This window comes from Linepithema humile, chromosome 1, assembly GCF_040581485.1.
Source record: "Linepithema humile isolate Giens D197 chromosome 1, Lhum_UNIL_v1.0, whole genome shotgun sequence".
In the NCBI taxonomy this organism is placed as follows: domain Eukaryota; kingdom Metazoa; phylum Arthropoda; class Insecta; order Hymenoptera; family Formicidae; genus Linepithema; species Linepithema humile.
Window position 1 is genome coordinate 11580066 of NC_090128.1, and position 22365 is coordinate 11602430.

Consider the following 22365-nt stretch of genomic DNA (forward strand, 5'->3'; position numbering starts at 1 on the left):
TTTCTTACGAGTCGTTGGACAAACTATATTAATGTTAATGAGGATTATCGTGCGGAACTAATAAACATAAAATATAGCTATAAACATTTTGTGCTCAGCATAAAATGCTGCACAAAGATAAAAAATACTTTAAGCGTGCTTAATTTCGTAGCATTTCTGCTACGAAATTAATAGAATTCAAAAATAAAAAAGAAAGCTGCGTTCAACATTTATGTCGCCATTGCTTTAAATAAAATCGATAACAATTAAAAAATGATAATTATATATTTAAAAATAATTAATTAATTTTATTATTCAATATTATTGTATTAGAGATATATAGAGATGGTCTTTTAAATAAACTATTGATAGTAACTTCTATTTATTGTCTATCTACTTCAATTATAAGATGATTTAGATATCCCGAATGGAAACTATCGGTAAACATTCAATATTGGAGAAAAGCCATGAGAGTCAAACGAGACTTCATCGTCCTGAATCCCACACGGGGACTATCGAGTGATCCTGTTTGCCAGAGCATCATCGTTTATATAAGTGGTATAACTTCATCCGTTAAACAGTGGTAGAACGTGATAAAGGGAAGCAACTTACGAATAATAACCCTTTCAACTCTTCAATGTTAACCATAGGTTTTACAGCTATAGTTAACGAGTACAATTTCGGAACTTTTCTTTCATTTCACTTCGTGAAACTTGATAAATTTATAATGAGCAGAACTATTAATTTTATGACAAAACTTATGAATAACATTATCTTCGATATCAAAGGCACAAATATAAAGATAATGACAATATAATTTCGAGCGGAAATAAAATTAGCATATTCGCCAATTTTCAGATTAAATGCCTCATAAATTTATTCGAATTGTTGCTAATATTCATATATATCATAATTTAGATTCAGAAATGTTGCAGGTTTAAATAAACGTTCATACTTTGCGAGAATAAATCTCACATTCAACAAATAAAAATTAACAATGAAGATAGTAAATTAAATTTAAAAAAAAAAATCGAGCAATTAAAAAGCGTGCGATATCGAAAGCATTCTACTTTATTTAACGTTTTAGATAGACCGATTTTTTTTTCGCGTTGTTTGTAAGCAGTGCTCGCTCGGGAGTTATGCCGGACGATTTATTTAAGCGGACAAACTTAACCTAACAGTCAAGCTCAAGATAGGAGCCCAGGAATGCCGGACGATTCAGACATCGCTGCCTTGAATCTGAACGCGCGCTTAAGCTCTCAACGGCTACCAGAGAGAAGCCTGAGAGCGGCCATCCTGGCGTTTTTCGTAGGACGTCCACTGTCCTTTATTCAATATCTGCAATATCTATTTTAAAACTGGAATTACATTGTCATATTTTTTTTTCGACACTGTGTCTAATATACATTTACCAAAATGCGAATCAAAAGAGTACGACTTCCTATAAGAATTTATTTTTGCATTGAAATACCAAGTATAATTCCAACTTTAAAATAGATGTAGATACGTTGTTATAAGTATAGATGGATAGGTTAGAAAAGATTAGGATAACATTGGCGCATTGTAAGAATAAATACAATTCAATAATCATTAATTGCAAACGTATTTTTCTATTACGTTAATTAATTGGAATATGTTGTGCAAAATATTTGCGATGTATCTTTAACCAATACTTGTCACATACACTTTAAAAAATTTTCTGACTATTGCTGTACCAAATATAATACTTAATCCTGTCAGACTTAATTGTTTTTAATAAATTTGAGCAAGTCTAAATAATATTGAATCATATAAGAAGATAGTACAATAAAAACATTTACTGATATAATGAGCTTTATTTCAAGCTCTGTTACTGTGTATTTTCGTATGCACAACAACAAGAGACAAATAAATACATATATTGCATGATTAAATCGGTACTAATCTATGCTAACCCATCCACTATTTTAAATAATGAATCTATGAATGTGAAAATTTATTCATAATATTCCTTGATGTTCTTAATATAAATTTTCAATTTACTTAACTTGAGAGAACATATCTTATTATGTATTCGCAGATCCATTATCTTCAAATTAGAATAAAAATAATAATTTAAATTAGACTCACCGACACACGATGCGCAACAGCGGAGTCGTAGTTTATATATATATACACGTTGATCTGTAACATACAAATATATGCAAATTATACTAACGTCAAAAATAATTAATATTTTAAAAATAATTATTGTGCGCAATTAACTACTTACTCTATAGTTGTTCCGCTGTCGCCCAATGCCCCCTGGGCCGCCTCCTCCTCTCAGTCCATTGACGGCTGCTGCTTCGATAGCACAACACTCGCGAAATTACACTCCCGACGCGCACTTTGCCATTTTTTGACAAAGAAGTAAATCAAAAAAATTATTCGCACGAAGTTACAAATCGTTCAATACGTTGTCCGAAGCAGACAACAGCGACAAAGGAAAATCGGAAATTGCGTCGTCAATTTGACCGCGACCTGTTATACCTAACTATTTTTATAAACTTTCCGCGATTTCCAGATATGAGTAAATATATAATCGTATTTTAAGACGTTACGGAATTTTACTCTCTCATATTACAAATAATGAAACATTTATTGCATAAATGAATAAAATAGTAGCCAAAGTTATGAAAATATATCCATAAAATAAATTATTTAAATTTTTAATTGCGATAGTTAATTAGTTGCGAAGAATATCAATTTATAATTACTCGTAAGAATCTTCTAATTTTCACCGCGATCACGATTTAAGATAACGCGATTTGTAATATAATACCGGACCGATTATCGACTGCTTTGCTTAAATGCCTCCATGCGAATGATAGTAAAAAGTTATAGCGTACAGAGGACAGCGCGCGTACACATTAGAAGTTGCGAAAACGTAAACAACCATCTACGTCACGCGTAAGGAATTTCGAAACAGGCAACAGCGACAAAGGAAAATCGGAAATTGCGTTGTCAATTTGATCGCGACTATGTTATCCCTAATTATTTTCATAAACTTTCCACGATTTTCATGTATGAGTAAATATATAATCGCATTTTAAGATGTTACGGAATTTTACTCTCTCATATTACAAATAATAGAACATTTATTGCATAAATGAATACAATACGTAAACTAAAGTTATGAAAATATATATCCGCGAAATAAATTATTCGAGTTCTATTGCGATAGTTAATTAGTTGCAAAGAATATAAATTTATTATTACTCGTAAGAAAGAATCTTCTAATTTTCACCGCGATCACGATTTGAGATAACGCAATTTTTGTAATATAATACCGGACCGATTGTCGACTGCACTGCTTAAAGGTCTCCGTGCGAATGATAGTGAAAAGTTATAGCGTACAGAGGACAGTGCGCGTACACATCATAGGTTGCGAAAACGTAAACATCCATCTACGTCACGCGTAAGGAATTTCGAAACAGCCAACAGCAACAAAGAAAAATCGAAAATTGCGTCGTCAATTTGACCGCGACTATGTTATACCTAACTATTTTCATAAACTTTCCGCGATTTCCGTATATGATTAAATATATAGTCGCATTTTAATACGTTACAGAATTTTACTCTTTCATATTACAAATAATAGAACATTTATTGCATAATTGAATACAATATGTAAACTAAAGTTATGAAAATATATATCCGCGAAATAAATTATTCGAGTTCTATTGCGATAGTTAATTAGTTGCAAAGAATATAAATTTATAATTACTTGTAAGAAAGAATCTTCTAATTTTCACCGCGATCACGATTTGAGATAACTCGACTTGTAATAATACCGGACCGATTGTCGACTGCTCTGCTTAAACGCCTTCGTGCGAATGATGATAGCGAAAAGTATCTCTAGCCTGGCGTACAGAGGACAGCGCGCGTACGCACATCATTAATTGTGAAAATGTAAACAACCATCTACGTCACGCGTAAGGAATTTCGGTAGGATTTTCGTAAGAAATTTCGAACTAGCACGTAACGCCAATGATCATTTATATTTGTGCCCTACGAAGCAACACACGTATACGCACTATTACGGCAATAAAAATCGCTCCGTTCGCGTTATATTTTCTCAAATTAATTGCAACAAAAATTAAAATATTCTTTCCTACGAATAATTATAAATCCAAATTTTGCGCAACTAATTAAATGCCGTGATTAAAGGATATTTTATTTCACGAATGTCTACCAATATCTTAGATTGCGTATTTATTCATTTATGTAATAAATACTTCATTATTTGTAATACAAGATAGTAAAATTCTGTAATACTTCAAAATGCGAGTACGTACTTATTCATACATTTCTTATATGTGAAAATCACTGAAAACTTATGAAAGTAGTTAAGCATAGAACAGTCGCGGCGGGCAATTTCTGATTTTCTTGTTTCCGTTGCCTGCTTTGGACATTGCGAGCGTTGAACGATTTGTAGTTTCATGCGATAATAATTTTTTGAATCACTTCTTTGTGAAAAAATGTGTATCGGTTTAACGAAATTTTAAATCCAAATCCAATTACTATCTTTATTCTAATTTGAAGATAATGGATCTGCAAATAATAAAATATATTTTCGACATACATATGTATATACAGTAGTATTTGTATAATTTATATAACATCAGAAATGCAATAATTTTAAAAACTAAATTTTAAGATACAAACTTAATTGTAATGTGTATTAAATAAAATAAAAATTGTGACAATGTGAAATTAATATATCAATTAATTTTAATTAAATAAAAATTTTCAAATCTTTACAGAATATCGAAAATAGCACTTTGTGCTATATAGCTCATTTAGGATGATGACTTTATCTATTGCATTTCAGACAGTTATTTATTATTGTTTTATTTTGGTCGTAACTTGTCTTCTTGTTAACTGGAACAAAATTGCTCCGTTAATACTAATTCTCATATAAATTATCTTACTTTCGAATTTTTCTTCATCTGACGCTCACTGTTAATGACGTGCAATTGCCTAAAGCGTGATTCATCGAGATTTATTATGTGTCTGTGGCAGTAAATTTATATAGAATCAATGGAATCGACGGTTAATGAGAGGTGCGGTATCGATGACCACAATGGATGTGATCGAAACCGGCATGTGAGCTTGGTTACGTCGTGTACCAATGAGGTGTCCTACAACGTATGCGCTCGCTCGCGCATTAGGCATTACCCAATACTGCTTTTGACAGCTGTCGAATGATGCGCGTTGCTAGTGTCAATCTGACCCAGTGGTTTCAAACACTTTCCCAAAATTTATGCCACGTTCGCAGGCTCGAAATTTTTAAATTAAATAAATCAAAAGTAATATAGTATAATATTATTATATTATTAAATAGATAAAAAACATGTTGAAATTAATATTTAAATCTAAAAGTAATTATAATTTTTAGATTTATAATTTTCTGTTACACATAAATTTACGGATCAATAATATAAAATAAAAAAATCAAAAATAATTATCTGAAAGAAAATTAATTAAAAAATATGTTGCATTGTGTTAGTATTAAATTATTATTAAAATATAATAAAAACCAAAAAATATTAAAAAATGAAAAAGGTATAAGCTTGCAATAATATATAAATTAAAATGTAGAAATGGGGATGTCAAGCCCCAAGCCAGGTATAATTGCTGTCGAAATTTTTGATTGAAAGTTTCTAATTCTAAACTTTCAATCAAGAAGAATTTTGACAGCAATTACACTTGAGTTGAGCTCAATATTCCCACATTTCCATTTTAATTAAAAAAATATTACTTATATAATATTGCTTCGGAAATATTCATGTAATGAAGAGTTGTATCTGTGACGTAAAAGAAAGGGAAACTGTCTTTACCACGTCAATCTATTCTGTTGTACTTAACGATCCTATTCCGTGCGAAAATAAAAGAACGCAATTAACCGGCGACGACGACGTCGTCGTTAACCCACACGCGTAAAAAGCAGCCGCGATATGGAGGCGCCGGGAGATAATCACGAAGACGCGAATGCGACAAAAAGAACGAGCAGGACGTGCGCGATTGCGACGAGTCGTCGGAGGTGGGTTTTTGTTACTGAACGCGATTTCGGTCGAAGCTTCGCACCACCGCTGCGGGCGATTCGAAACCCCTCGCAAAAGTGCCGTTCCGTGTTTTCCCGGGCGCGTTTTAGCGGTGAAATTCCGGGCGCCGGTAATTCGCTGTAGTCGCGCTAATTAGAGCCGCTGGCGGCTGGTCTCGGACGGTTTCTGGTCGTTTCTGCTAGTCCCCGTGGTTAATAAAGACATAATCGTTACGAGTAGCTAACGTGCGACCGTCGCAGGAGACCCTCGATTGCAACAATGCACATGCAGTTACCGCACGTATCTCGAACTCGGCTTGATTAAAAAATTGTGTGAACGGATGGTTTTGACGTTCGCAGCGCATCTATTTTTTCGTCATTTTGAAGAAATAAAGATCGATATCGATTTAAAGTCTTCCGATCATAAAAAAGTGCGCTTCATAAAAAACTTGGGGAAAAAAAAAATATATATATATATATAATAAAATGTATAGAAAAAAAAGTTAATAGATATTATAAATGAAGTATTACTTATTAAGTATTATTACTTTGTACTTTTTCATTATCAAATAAGGTTCATCAATTGATGACAGTTTGTCACACATTTCATGAAGAGAATTAAACATTTTGATTTTTGAGCATTTTAGATATCTTTTTTTGCCAAAATCAATATTAAATTTAATTAGACTAGAACAAAACAGGCGCGCGCTACGCGCGCGCACTTATTGTGTTAATTTAATAATTATGAAATCTAAATATTTTAATAAAATTTTTTTTTATTTTAAGTAACCGTCAAAATAACCTTCGCTCTCAAACTATCAAAATGTCAGAATAATCGATAACCAAGCAGCGTCGCGGAAAAGCGTCAACAATACTTTTAATACATTCGAGTATCGATCTTTCGTGTCTTTTTTAAGAGTGGAATATCGCTTTATAAGATTATATACTGATTAAATTGCATTTTAAAAAAAGTGATTATTGCGGATAAAGACAATTGACACTTTCGGAAATAACCTTGTCGATATTGAAGTCAAAGCAATTTTGATGCGAACGTAACGGAATACGCTGAAGCGTGTAATAGCTTCATTACCACGGCGTCTCTTCAGAAATCTAGAGCCATGGCAGGAGGCCATAAATCCTGCCTAATGCAATACACGAGCGATAATTCCACCTCAGGCCAAAATTTGAATCACGAGAAGCGCCCGAGAATCGATTGCCGTGCTTGCTTCCTCTAAACACGCGATACAACGATAGTTTTATCCAAGATACTCATCGTCCTTCTCTTTCTATTTATATCCTTTTTCTCTGGCATCCGCTATTAGTTAAAAATTTTTAACATTTGAGTATTTAAAAACAAATAATATAATTATATTAATTTATCAAAATTAAATAAACATATAAAGTTAATTGAACCATATTGAGCTGAGTTTATTACATATGTACAATGATATATTACTGATACTTCAAGTTTTTACATTACTATTAAAAAAAAATTAAGATTAAAATAAATTAAATATTACTATAGTATGTTCACACATATGATTCAATTAATGTTTATTATAATGAAATATACATTTTTCTAACTTCTTATTTCTTAATTATTAATTTAAATGATGGCCATTCATAATAAGTGATGCATTGAGTATGTACAGTTATGACAAGTTACGACCAAAATAAAAAACTAATAAATAAAAATGAAACTCACCAAACATTGTAGTTACCAAGCTCACCAAGCATTGTAGCCACCAAGCATTATAGCCACCAAGCATTATAGTCACCAAGCTCACCAAGCATAGCTTCCAGCATTGTAGTGAATATAGCATCCAGAAGCACAATATCCAGAAAAACTGAAAATATAAAAATCATTTATATTTCAATATAAGAATTATTTATATTTCAAATATAAGAATTATTGATATCAAGAAGATAAATTGCATAAAATAGTTTTTATCTTATTTTTAATATTTTTTATATAATAATATGCTTTTAATTTTTATCAATTATTTATAATTATTTGAATAATTTAATTACCTAAATGTGTGTTGGGTGTGTGCGTGTGTGTGTGTGTGTGTGTGTGTGTGTGTGTGTGTGTGTGTGTGTGTGTGTGTGTGTGTGTGTGTGTGAATGTGTGATGCTACGATGATGACTTGTCACTTTATGAGAAAACAGATTAAACAAGTCCTATAAGACAAAGATAGTATTTAGAAAAACTAAAAATATAAAAAATTATTAAAAATACCATTTTAAAAGTTTTTATCTTAATCTTAATTAATAATACAACATACAATCATTAATTAATATACTTTATTTACCTATAATATTGCGATAAGGACTTGTCATCAACGAGAAGAATTAAATAAGCAAAGTAGGAACACGGCTAGAAGTACAGCCAGAAGCACAGCAAGAAGCACAGCAAGAAGCATAGCTGGAAGCACAGTTGGAAACACAGCTGGAAGTATAACTGGAACTACAGTTAGAAAAAGTATAAATATAAAAAATAACCTAAATTATTATATAATAATCAAAATTTTTGTCTTAATTGTAATGGATAATAACATATTTAGTCTTTATTAGGTATTTCAAATTATTAATTAATTTATTTACCTATAATATCGTAACTTTATTTCATTTACCTATAATAATGTAACTTGTTGTCGACTCGCGAAAAACACGTTACGAACGAATGCGTATCATACCGATCGTGTACACTAATTAATGAAGCTAATTAATTCGACACTCCCGGTACTGATTCAATGCACGGTCATTTTATGTAAACAATTAAATTCTTCCGATGTGACAACGGCCCGGAGCAAACGTAAAACTGAGATGGCGGACAACACTGAGATGACGCGATCTGTAGTCTTTATCACGAACTATGCAAGGAATATGTTTTTAACTACACTTTCTGAGCTATTTTGTAACAATTATTTTTCTCCTCTCGTTCTCCCTATGTTCTAGATATATTTTTCATTTGTTATATTATTTAGAAGAATAAAAGTCCCTTATTTTTTATGACTATATGAAATTTTTCGAACAATGATTACTTTTTTGGCGTCACTTATTGCCACTTGATAACCCCCTAGCATCATTAATAAGAGCACTTACATAATAGTCGGAAGCGTGTGCACGCCTACGTTAGTGGAGGATCTAGGCAGCATTTCCGGCAAACAACGGAACGGCAACTTGGTGGCGGCAGCATAACACGAAGCGACTTTGCAGCAATGCATTCGGCTTAATCGGGCAGAACAGCGCGTTTCGCGCAGAGACCTGTGTACATCCAACAGCCAGCTTAACTGTACCTTCGTGCACATCGAATGCACCGCTTAGCTCGGGTCGTTTCGGCATGCATATTTCATATTATAAGATCCACTACAAAATTTTACATATATTTATACATATTCTACATGTTATAATATACTACAGAACCAAAAGAAACTGTTTATTAAATAATTTTGCTGTTACCGTGATTTATGAGATGCTACCAATTAAGAGACTGCATCCTTTCTTCCTGACTTGTAAAAAACGTCGCGACAGTAACAATTTTCGCACTAATCGCAGCGAATCGCGTGGCATCTTGATCGCAAGAATGCATCAAATCTATCATTGGTGCTGCAGCTTTTTTACTGCAGGTCAAGAACCAATTAAAGTGATCGTTATTAGATAATTTTGCTGTTTCTGTGATTTCATACGACTCTATTCTTTCTTCCTATTGGCTTGTAAAAAACGTCGCGAGAGTAACTCAATTTTGGCGCAAAAGTGCAGCGAATCGCGTGACATCTTGATCCCTGTCGCAAGAATACATCGAACCTATCATTGGCGCTACTGCTTCTTTGCCGCAGGTCAAGAACCAATTAGAGTGATCGTTACGATTTGATCGTTCTCGTCACTTTACGGTAATCGCGCGCGTTATGTGGATGTCTCGTAGTAATCGAGTACATTTTTTCGGATTTATGCGTATATTTGTGCAGATGCGGTCGTACGTGATATCTATCAAGTGTGTCTTCGGTAACACAGTAATTCCGGGAGTGAACGTGTGTGCTCGAAAAAGTATAGTGTGGACTCTGTTCTGTTCGCGGGACGCGTAATGTCGTTGTATTTGACGTTGACTAGTATTTACGAATTGTTCATGTCGCGATAAATTTCCTAACGTTACTAAACGATTGTTTTGGAGGAACTTCGTATTTATAATATACTTCACAGAACCAAAGAAAACTGTCTATTAGATAATTTTACTGTTATTGTGAAATATGAGACGCTATCAATTGAGAGATTCTATCCTCTCTTCCTATTGGCTTGTGAAGAACGTCGCGACTCAATTCTCGCGCTAATCGTAGCGAATCGCGTGATATTTTGATCCCTGTCACAAGAATATATCGAGCCCATCATTGGCGCTGCAGCTTCTTTGCCGTAGGTCAAGAACCAATTAGAGTGATTGTTACCGCCGTGATCGTTACGATTTATTTGATCGTTCTCGTCACTTTACGGTAATCGCGCGCGTTACGTAGACGTTTCGTAGTAATCGCGTACATTTTTTCGATTTTATGCGTATATTTTGTGCGGATGCGATCGTACATAATGTCGATCAAGTGTGTCTTCGATAACGCAGTAATTCCGGGAGTGAATGTGTCTGCTCGGAAAAGTATAGTGTGGACTTCGTCCTGCTCGCGGAATCGCGTAATGGCGTATTTGACGATGACTAGTATTTACGAAATTGTCCATGTCGCGATAAATTTTGTAACGTTACAATCGTTTTTTGGAAGAACTTCGTATTTATAATATACTTCACAGAAGCAAAAGAAACTGTTTATTAGATAATTTTACTGTTACTGTGAAATATGAAACATTACCGATTAGACGCTATCCTCTCTTCCTATTGGCTTGTCAAGAACGTCGCGACTCACACTCGCGCTAATCGCAGCGAATCGCGTGACATCTTGATCCCTGGCGCAAGAATACATCGAATCTCTTATTGGCACTGCAGCTTCTTTACCGTAGGTCAAGAACCAATTACAGTGATCGTTACGATTTGATCGTTCTCGTCACTTTACGGTAATCGCGCGCGTTACGTGGACGTCTCGTAGTAATCGCGTACATTTTTTCGAATTTATGCGTATATTTGTGCGGATGTGGTCGTACATAATGTCGATCAAGTGTGTCTTCGGTAACGCAGTAATTCCGTAAATAAACATGTGTGCTCGAAAAAGTATAGTGTGAACTCTGTCCTGCTCGCGGGACGCGTAATGTCGTATTTGACGTTGACTAGTATCTGTGAAATTGTTTATGTCGCGATAAATTTTTTAACGTTACTAAACGATCGTTTTAGAGGAACTTCGTATTTATAATATACTTCACAGAACCAAAGAAAACTGTTTATTAGATAATTTTATTGTTACTGTGATTTTATGAAACGCTACTAATTGAGAGACTCTATCCTCTCTTCCTATTGGCTTGTGAAGAACGTCGCGATTCAATTCTCGCGCTAATCGTAGCGAATCGCGTGACATCTTGATCCCTGTCGCAAGAATATATCGAACCTCTCATTGGCGCTGCAGCTTCTGTACCGTAGGTCAAGAACCAATTAGAGTGATTGTTAAAGCCGCCGTGATCGTTACGATTTGATCGTTCTCGTCACTTTACGGTAATCGCGCGCGTTACGTGGACGTTTCGTAGTAATCGCGTACATTTTTTCGGATTTATGCGTATATTTGTGCGGATGCGGTCGTACGTGATATCTATCAAGTGTGTCTTCGGTAACGCAGTAATTCCGGGAGTGAACGTGTGTGCTCGAAAAAGTATAGTGCGGACTTCGTCCTGCTCGCGGAATCGCGTAATGGCGTATTTGACGATGACTAGGTATATTTACGAAATTGTCCATGTCGCGATAAATTTTGTAACGTTACTAAACAATCGTTTTGGAGGAACTTCGTATAATAAATAGTCGTGATCAAATATTCGTCTTTGTAATACGCCGCTTCGAAATGAATATCGCGTCACGGAGTGCAAAAAATGGGAACGACTCGAATAGCCGTTATAAATTTTTGGTCATGTTGGACATCGTCCCGAAATGAGAAGTCGTTATGGACACCAGCATATATGATTGAGACTTGTACGTTGCGAGCATAACTCAGCTCTCCTATTTGCAGTTGTGTCGACAACGGTGAGTAGAATAAAAATTATCAAAATTAATAGAATATCGATGTTTTAACTCATTTGATATGAAGGGAGTATATTATATATGCATGCCATTATTTGTTATCACATAATTCGATTATTGAGGAGAAAAATTTTTCTGCAACACATCAATGAGAATGAGTAAAATTACCGATATCCTGTTAAATAAATATTTTTATGTTTTATATATTATTTCTCCTGCAATTGTATCTCCTGCGCGTAGAATGGTAATATTTCCTATTGCATTGTACAAAAAAATTAATATAAAAATGAAATATTAGTGTATTTTTTATTGAAGTACAGCAATTTATCAGCTTTTCAAATAATATTTTCAATGAGAATTTTCGGACTCAAATAGTGTATAAAATATGTAACACCTGTTGAATTAGGAAATTAAAATAGAATATTAAAAACGCATTGAAAAGTGATTTAAAATAATTATAATTTTAAATAGCTGACTATAAGCAATCCATATTTTGTTTCAACAATACTATTTTTATATTTTATCGTAATAATATGTATATATACATTATTTTACGCACTTTATATGTTTTATATTTAAATTATAATAATTTCCGAATTTTGAAACTATTTGAAGAAGCCTTTGATTCGAAAAATCCAATCTATTGTTCAACCTCGAGATCCGAATTATTTGAATTGCTCAACCATTTAAGATTTTTAACACTTCAAATAGCCAACTGATTATAATGCGCGCTTATGATGAAAGTCAATGAGATCGGACATCGGTAATTAGTATTAATGAAAATCAAGCTCTTATCTCTCGCGAAACATGGCGTGGCCGATTAAGCCTTTAAAATTTTTCGGGGCTCGCGTGTCGGAAACTACGTTCCTATCTCGACGTCTGTGCAGCGAGGTCTGCGATTTATGACTCGCAGGCTGCTGCCCGTGCCCTATTTCTCCATCCTTCCTTTCTTATATCCTTCCGGAGTCTTCTTCGATCTTTTCTTTTCGCTCCCGTTGATGTCGTAAATAGCTCTTTTCTTACTTGCTCACTAATGTAAGGCAAAATTGCAAGATTACTTTCAATGGTCCTGCTATAAACGTTGAAATATTTAATACAATAAGGCTGATGCACTTCCTCTTGGCTTAAAACTCTTTGACAAATTTCGCAATTGAATTTTTTTTGTTTACTTCAAATTTATATGTACCAGCTTTTAAAAATTTTTAAGATTTTTTAAAATATGATTAACTATGCATAAATGGAGCAATTAAAAAATTATTTAAAAGAATCAAATCCTTATTTGAAGAAAATCGTATGCAAAAGAAGAGAACGGACTAGAATATTAAGTGTGCGTAATGCTTTCGCTAAATAAAAACAAAAATTCCGAAATTTTGAAGCAATAACAAGTTTAATAAATTAATAAATTAAATTATATGTATGTACACACTTATTGCTCTAAATAGTACAATTAGCTAAAAGTTACGTTATTAGTATTTGCATTATTAGTACATTAGGAATGTCATAGTTAAATATCTTAATAAGTGCTAAAGTTTCGCGAGCGAGAAACAAACATTTGTTTGTTTCTCGCTCACGTTTGAATAACATTTTTCGCGTGATTGAAATTTCTTAAATATTTATAAATAGCGTAACCCGAAAATGAAGAGCTCTCAAATCTAGACCATTAAAAGTAAGTTATATTAAGAAATTAGAAACAAACATGAAGGCAATATTTGAAAAGAAAAGATAACGAAGTAGATTTGTAATTAATGTATCAACAAAAATGCACTTAAAAAATTTTGAGCATAGATCTGTAGACTGTGCATCCCTCATGTTTAACAATAAGCTATTTTACTAAGTTATTTATGCAAATTTTATGAAAATATAATTTAAAGAGTTTTCGTTAGGTTTGAGATATCAGCTTTATCGATGATGTATAACGAGATTACCTCTGAAAAGAATTATCTCGCGTCGACTAACAATGCCCGCGTAAATTCGACAAGTGGCAAACGGCTTCGAAAATAGCAATTGCCCGAAAATCGCGCATATTAGTCACGGGTCGATTTCGCAATGCATTCTCGCGAAAAGCCATTAAACAATAAATCGTATATTACCAGCAATTAATATCGCGAACAGCAGACATCCCGTTAATTCTCGTTTAAACAAATGCTATTTCGGTTAGAATTCATTCTGCATAACAGTAAACTGCATTTTCCCTAAGTCATCTTGAGCTACTACACGCGTTCATATCAGTTCGCAGAATGCAGCTGCGATAGAAGCAGCAGCAGCAGCAGCAGCCGTTGTAGATAGAGCTCGACAAAACTAATTTCTCTCGGAAGCCGACTCCTTTTGTGTAGTTTAAAGTACTACTTCTCTTTTTCGAGTGAAATTAAAATCCTTGCATACCTCGCAAGGGCGTAAGAGAAACGCATAGATTCGACTATTTCCAGCGTCGCGCGTATAAACCAGGATCAAAGAAAGTATACATATCTTAGGCATGCAATTGTCTCGGCGTAATACGGCAACACATAAAGAACAGGCTAAACGAGCAAAAAAAAAGTAGGACAGACAAAATACAGTCTATTAATATCATAGAATGATGTCGCATCTTTGCGATTGGTTTGTTGTTTGCTTGTGATCAAAAGTTTTATAAATATTCTTTTAATTTTTCTTTGTTGGAAATACTCGATGTAAAAGAATGTATAAGTATGCATCAAAAATAGAATAAAAGATGCTTTGGTGAAATTTCATGAATATATTATATCGAAGAAGCTTTTTAATTGTTTATCAGTAAAATTAGATAAAGATTCGTTTATTATTATTAATTTTAATAATATGCGGTAAAATAAACCGTTTTAAATTGATTGTAATTAACACACTAAAGATTACAACAATAAAGCATAAATTTTCAAACCTATAAAGCCGTGAACAAAGATAAAACTTGAGCAAAAAAATTGGACAACTGGGTGAAACTAGATAATATTTCACTTCACTTTATCTCTCAATCTCACGCTCTCGTCGCTGTTCATTTTCGAGCAGCCGTCGTCCGCGCGATTTTTATTAAGATCCGCGACTAACGGCGACAATCTTTTTCCGGCAGGCGTGAAATCTTTAATCTTTCCACATACTTAAACCGCTCTATATTTTAAAACTCACAGAGAAAGATCAGGGGGACGAGAGAGAGAGAGAGAGAAAGAGAGAGAGAGTGAGTGAGAAAGAGGAAGAGGCGCTGGCGTCGGGCGAGGCCACACGCGAGCTGGATACAGCACGAAGTCTGTTTATAATGGCGTACGCCTTAAAGCCGATTTGTTGCAACGCTCGTGGAGGTAGTCGCGCGAGATACGGCACGATTAAGGGTAAAAGTTTCCGTCGGGTTCGCCGCGCGGGAAGGATCTCGCGTGCGCCGGATGAGCCCCGGTGCACTCTCGAAAGTGAATACCCGGGAATTACTGGCGGCTGAAGAAGGCACACCCTCCCGACTTTATCTACCGGTTTATTTATGAAGCATAAATTCGCGTTTCGCACTGCGTGTATGAGAGCTTGAGACGCGGCCACCGCAGATATTCGGGGATAATTCCCGCGGCGGATGTTCCCGAAGTTGTTGTGAGCTCACATGGGGGATGAGAGAGTTGCTGCAGCGGAATGATATCTCCTAACTCGACGCGTGGCACATCGCTTGAGCAATATTTCACATATGTTCGAATTTAACTATGTGGATGAAGCGACGCTATGTATAATGTGTATGTTTTTCCGATTCATTCGTCGAGACTCTCAATTTAATGTCGAGACAAATATCATTTCAATGAAATTTGATTTTTCGATGTTATAAATGCAGAAAAATATATATTATGTTTTCGTTTTATTGCGCTTCCACTGTCGAATATAAACATAATATCTCTTCATATACAGAGTGTCTCAAAATGACTGTGCCAATGCTCGTGAGCGGATAGAGGAGAGTGAAAAAAAGAACAGAACAGTCCTTTACCGTTTTGCAATTTTTGCACTCATGGAAAAATTAATTAAAAAGAATTGGCGAATGCGTTTCGCGTGGCTAGACTGTGAAATATATGCTCTAGGTGTGCCAGCGGCGAGTATCGTACGGCAACGAAAAGTAAAGCTTCTACACCCGCTCGCTGCTCGTGTATTACTCCTGTCTTCGCCGAGCGACCAAACTTTTCGTTGTCACGCCTAGAGCATACATCCCAGCGTGCAAAACGCACGCTTCATTCGCCAACCCTTAATTTCTCCATAATTACTGTAAAAATTGTAAAACGGTAAAGAACTTTTCTGTTCAGCTTACTTATATTTATCCGAACGTTGACACAATTATTTTAAGACACCCTGTACGTGCAACATTAAAATCTGAACGCTTTTCAGCGAATAATTCCGAGTTTAATAATGTAAAAATGCCATTTTATATTCACACATGCGTGGGATTTAGCTCATAAAATATAGAACATCGAAGAGCTTCGTTATTGCAAATGCAAACGATCGGTGTAAATCGTGATCGCAATTACGCTTTTACGAGAAGATTTGCTTTTTGCCCGGGAAAACATGGGAAAACCACCAATCAGCGAGCTGTTTTGTTTCGCTCGTAATCAATCGAATAAACAGATCCTGTTACTGCATTATTGTCAGCGCAGTTTACATAGAAAAGGGATAACGACTCGCACACCAGCGCATTAGCGGTGATTAATCAATTATGGGCATTTTAAACCGGAATCATCAAAATGCTAATTTCCGCGAGCCCGCACACTATACCACGAATTCATTTGCTTAAATCAGCCGTACGAAATTTCGACGCCGATATTTATAACGTGCAATTAGGCATTGTATGTACAATAAACGTATTACACCTTGTTGTCATTATTTTGTCGCGTATTAAAAAGATTTATTTTAATCCAATTTCATGATTATATATTGTGAATAAAACAAAAGAATTATAACTGTCATAAATTTTTATCTTTATTTTTTCATAGAGTTTGCAATGGCAGAATAATTTAATGGCTATAAAATAAACATTCGTTTACATAATTAAATACATAATTTTATATTTAACAAATATATATGATGCATTCAATTAAATAAAAATTAGATAAAATCTTTTGGCAAATCAGATTAGCTATTAAAGCATTATTTTGTGAAAGAAAATTATATTCACAATGAATATTATAATTTAAAACTTTTTTCAAACTAAACTGTGTGCAATTGATGGTTATAGAATGCACATACTACGTGAAACTCTTTTTTCTAATTATTTCATTTCACTTTTAAATATTGTATACACATTGCAAATATTGTTATTTATAAATATTTATTAATAAATATCTCTTCATTTTTCATCAAGCATAAAATTATCAATTAAATTTTCGATTATTTGTGCTTTCAGTTTCAAAGAACTTTTGTCTCTTATAAAAGAAATTTTATGTTTCATATCATAATTGCTTTTTCCTTTAATGTTAAATTTGAAATAAAGTAATTACTAACATATATTGAATATTGAATAAATTACAATCTGTAAGGGGATTCTTCGACGAAACACGTAACAAATATTGACTTTGTCCGCCGCTTGCAATATTACATTTTAAATTTTCGCAAAGTGCTCATGACATTTTTTTAGTATCAACAGAAGACATAGAGGAAGATGAATCGTTTCCTCTTTTGTTAATTGTTGTTATATAAAAATAAATTTACGAAATGGACGTGTTCACACACAGTAATGATTGATTGGGATGTAACACGAAAAAAGTTCTTGCTATATTTTTCTTATTATCTATAAAGACTAAAATGCAAGTTGGAGGTCGAGTATAAGTCCAGAATTTCTCAAATTATTTGATAGCGCTCTACCCAACCTTTCGTCTAATTGGCGTGGGCGATACGGATGGCGTAAGAAACAATATCCCCGACAACGTTCCTTATTCTTGCGAGGAGAGGGACGCGACTCTATTTCCGAGCTACCGAGGGCTGACCCGAGCTCATTTGGCTCCTTCTGATTAAACCCAAGTCAGCACAATATTTACGCTACCAGCCCCCCTTAACTCTGGCCCCACTACTTCCAACGTTCTTCATTATTCGCGAGATTACTCATTTTCCGAGTAATTTAACTCCTCAAAATTTACGCAATTCACGCGCGCGCTTATCTCGCAAAATTTCATTCTCCCAACACTCGTCATACTCGATTTAATACGCGATGTAGCGCTTTTAATAGCGCAAACGCGCACGACGCGAGTGCCTTGAAGAGAGCGAGTTCGTCTCACGCGATTTCGTCTCCGGACTTTCTCTTTGTCCGCTCCAAGATTACTTGTTCCGCGAGGAATTCAATCTTCCGATGCGCGAATTCATCCCGTCCGCGTAGCGCGCCGCGCTGCTCGCATTTCGTTGCGAAATCAGGCGGAAGGCATTTTCCCCAGCGAGGAAATCGCAATTTTCGTCAATGACGTCAGAATGGAAAATCGTCATTTTTTATCCCGCGAGGAATGGTGCGCTGTTGTGGTGCCATCGCGAAAGGTGGCGCACAAGTTTTTTTGATAATATCATAAATTTCAATTTGTTAGATTGTGCCTTTAAGTACTTTTTTTATTCTGGTAGTAAATTGAGAATTTTTTAGTTCAGCAATAAATGGAAACTTGACATAAAAGAGACCTGCAAGTGCTCTGTATTCGAAAAATTACTCTCATTCAAGTAGCTTCTATCTGTTAAGACCGTTAAATATTATGAAAGACTACATACTATTTACAAAAAGATTTATGAAGCGCAAAACAAATACAAAGCGAGTTTATTCTCTCTTCCAGTATCTTTGAACAAATAAATTATTACAGTTATTATTTTACAGAATTAACTTTTCCTGTGATCCTCATTTTGAACACTGCAGTTTCCTCTCACGTAAAAATTAAAAATTTGAATTAAAATCACGATTTAACGGAGTCATTTACGGTAGAATCAATTTAATAAGCAAAACAGATATAAAAGACTAATTAATAAATAAAACTATGCCGGTGTAATTTCTCAACTCTCCGTATATAATCTCGTTGATTAAAAGGGAGACACTGTCGCGTTTATAACTGAAATGTAACTAAATGTTTGTTGTCACTGTCTATAATTGGACTAAAATTGGGCTATTGTGTTGCAAACAGTATCCGCAACATAATCAGGATATACATGATAAGCTAATGCGACTATTACACATGTATCTCTTTCTACTCTGTAAATCTCTCCACGTAATTAGTAAAATGCGAATACAATTTAGATGTAAATTACGCTACGTGATTTCCGTATATAAAAATAAAAATGGTCGTAAAAACAGCAACGCGCTTTTTCGCTTATTTTAAAATCACTTGGTGTATTTAGTTTTATCCGGTATATTATGGTAAAACATATAATAATAAATATCATTGCATAAAAACACGATTTTATCTTTATTTATAACAATATTGAATTCGTTCGTTTTCTACTTTTCTGCAAAACCAGAAAATTGTAGCGTAAATTTTTTATTCTTGCTTTTAACAATTTGCATTCGAAATTTTGTTTTCTCGATAGGTACGGATGAATTAATAAGCGTTCGTGGAACTTCTGGTCAAGAGATAACTATTCGCGAATGTTACGGATGAGATGTTGAAATGCAGAGAGTAGTGTGCACAGGAATGACGTAATTGAAGACCGCGATCGTCGAAAAGATCGTCGAATCGTTCGTCGGTCTCGCCGATTTTATAGTCGCCGTCGTCGTTCTTTTTTTTCCGACGGCAGCGATTCGATTGAAGCATTAACTAATTCACGAACGACGTCGTGTTTTCTGACGGCGACGTCGTCGATTTACGAGCGACGGTAAAAACGAAAACGAAGAATATTCTCAATTCAGAAATTTCTCAATCGCGATTGAAATGCCTGCTATCTCACGGTTGACGTAATATTTTTCCTCTAACTGTTTTCTTTTTGATACTTTATGAAATCTTTATACGTGTGATAAATTTGATTTTATTATTTAGTAATTTACTATAGTAGTATTGAGAATTAATCTTTTGCTGACAATGAAGTCGCGGAAAAGCGACGGAAAATTTTTGCGTGAGAATCGGTTTCGAAATATTAGTCATCGACGAAACTTGTTCGACAGGGAAAAATTTATTAATACGCGGGATATTAATTTCTCTCGTCCGCATACTTTCTCAAGCGGAATTTTATTCCGTTTCTTATCGATGTGCAGGCAGTTATTGGAAAGAATCCAGTGATTTATTACGCCATTCCTGTTCGAATGTTCCAAGGGTCGAATCCGATAGAGAAACGCGAAAGCGAAGGATTCTTCTTTACTAAAAGGGCTGTTTATCGGGAATGTTTTTACAGCCATCACCGGGTTTGCCTTTCTCGTATAAATTAAGTCTTTGTGAAGTCGAGCTCTTTAAATGCTCTAAATGTACCATTGAAGAAAACTTACTTCACGCGTTTAATTGTGAAAGGCACTTGATTTAAATTTTATTATCATAGAAAATTTGCATGTGGATGTGCATGTGCTTTAAAAATATATATTTTTTGTAACAAAAATTAATATTTATAATTTTTAATAATTATAAATTTGAAAAAAATAGCTGATTTAAAGATTTGTGAAATTGAACAAATATAAAATATATAATATGATCTCAAAATCTTTTAAATCTTAAATAGAATATTGAAATAAACTTTTACGACAAATATGAACGATAGAAAATTTCGAATTCGGCATAAAACGATTGGGAAACGCTCAAGAAATCAAGAATATTTTTCCACGAGCTATCAAATAGCGCGTCGGCTTGACAACTTCATCGTCGAAGAAGCCATGCCGGAAGTCGTACACTTCGGCTTCACCGCCGCACGATTTCCGCATAGCGTTAAGAATTGCATTTGCTGCTTCGCCTCTTCCCCTCTTCTCCCCTCCACCGACTTTCCGGCGGAAATCGGACCCGATAAAATGAGGAAACCCTCGAAAATTTCATAACGTTTCATGCGTTTCGCAGATTCCTGTGGCGTATTCTTGTATTCCTCGGAAACGCGCTACGTCTTTTTTCCACAGCTCTTCTTATATTTTGAGATGTTTCTTGCGACACACTCAAAATTCTACGATGTACTTTATGCGGATAGATAACTGTATACTTTTCAACTTCGCGGTATAGTTGAATACTAAAGAAATTATATATTAACATTTCAGATTTTTTCATCAGTTCTCGATTTTTTTATTACGTTATCACGTAATCAAACGTAAAATTACATGAAATCTGTTTGAGTCGCCCTCATTTTATCGAGACGCAACTCGTTGCAGGTGCGTTTTTCGTATCGACTCGCAAATTGCATTAGAGTGTCGATACGCTCACGAGGAGAGTGATCCGCCGTGTTACTTTCCGTGCCGTGCATCCCTTAAACGACGACGGGTTACATTGGCCGCGAACGAATCGATTTTCCGCTTCCGCTCGCTATCAGTGTCACCCAGGCCGGGAGCTGAGTGCATCCATGGACGATATTAACCTTAGCCGCGTTCTATCGGAAAGTATCGACGCCCACCAACCGTTCTTGGTAATAGGGATTGATATCGATGTAATTATATTGGCAATTGCTCCACGCACTGCGGAACATCGAAAATCAGGCTCACGTTTCATCGCGACGCTCCTTACGAGGCGCATTGTATATTTCGATTTATAATTTGGCAATATAGCTTTATCTTTTTTTTACTCTAGAACACTGTTCTATTATCTTCATTCAAATTTTTAACCTTCCTTAAAGTATAGTTATTTTGCAAAACTTTTAATTTTGCATGTTGTTTTGGAAATTTATTTTTAAATCCGTTATTAATAAATAATTATGATGTTTTATTTGTACAAATTTTTTAATCAGCTATCCCTCGCATATTGCAAGCATATCATATCATTATTTAGCAATTCTTAATACAAACGACTTAGATTTTCCAGATTAAAAGCCGACGTCGTCACTGGATCACATTCCACTTTAACGCTTAATTGTTCTCTGTTAATTGACGTTCTTTCCGTTCTCTCGAACCCAACGCGGACTCATTATCGACCTTATCGCCGACAGGATCGACATTATTATTACCGCTTAACGATCGCGTCGAGGCTCCCGCAACGCAACGGTGGCATTAAATCCCACTCGGGTCGTTTGTTCCCTCCCTCGAGCTTTCATAACTACCATCTGAGTCCGGCTCAAAATGCACGAATTA

At 34.7% G+C, this 22365-nt stretch overlaps 2 protein-coding genes across 2 annotated transcripts in view; one reads left to right on the plus strand and one right to left on the minus strand.

Moving 5' to 3' along the window:
- The window catches only part of LOC105672005 (deoxynucleoside kinase-like), a 159057-nt gene extending 155953 nt beyond the window's left edge, over positions 1-3104 (minus strand). Inside the window, exons 1-2 of the mRNA XM_012366655.2 lie at positions 2231-3104; positions 2089-2142 (exon numbers count right to left, since the gene is read on the minus strand). The gene's annotated coding sequence lies outside the window, so the exon portion shown is untranslated. The remainder of the gene's footprint in view (positions 1-2088; positions 2143-2230) is intronic.
- A 7453-nt stretch (positions 3105-10557) lies between these two features.
- The window catches only part of LOC105671998 (nephrin-like), a 231301-nt gene continuing 219493 nt past the window's right edge, over positions 10558-22365 (plus strand). Inside the window, exon 1 of the mRNA XM_012366643.2 lies at positions 10558-12200. The gene's annotated coding sequence lies outside the window, so the exon portion shown is untranslated. The remainder of the gene's footprint in view (positions 12201-22365) is intronic.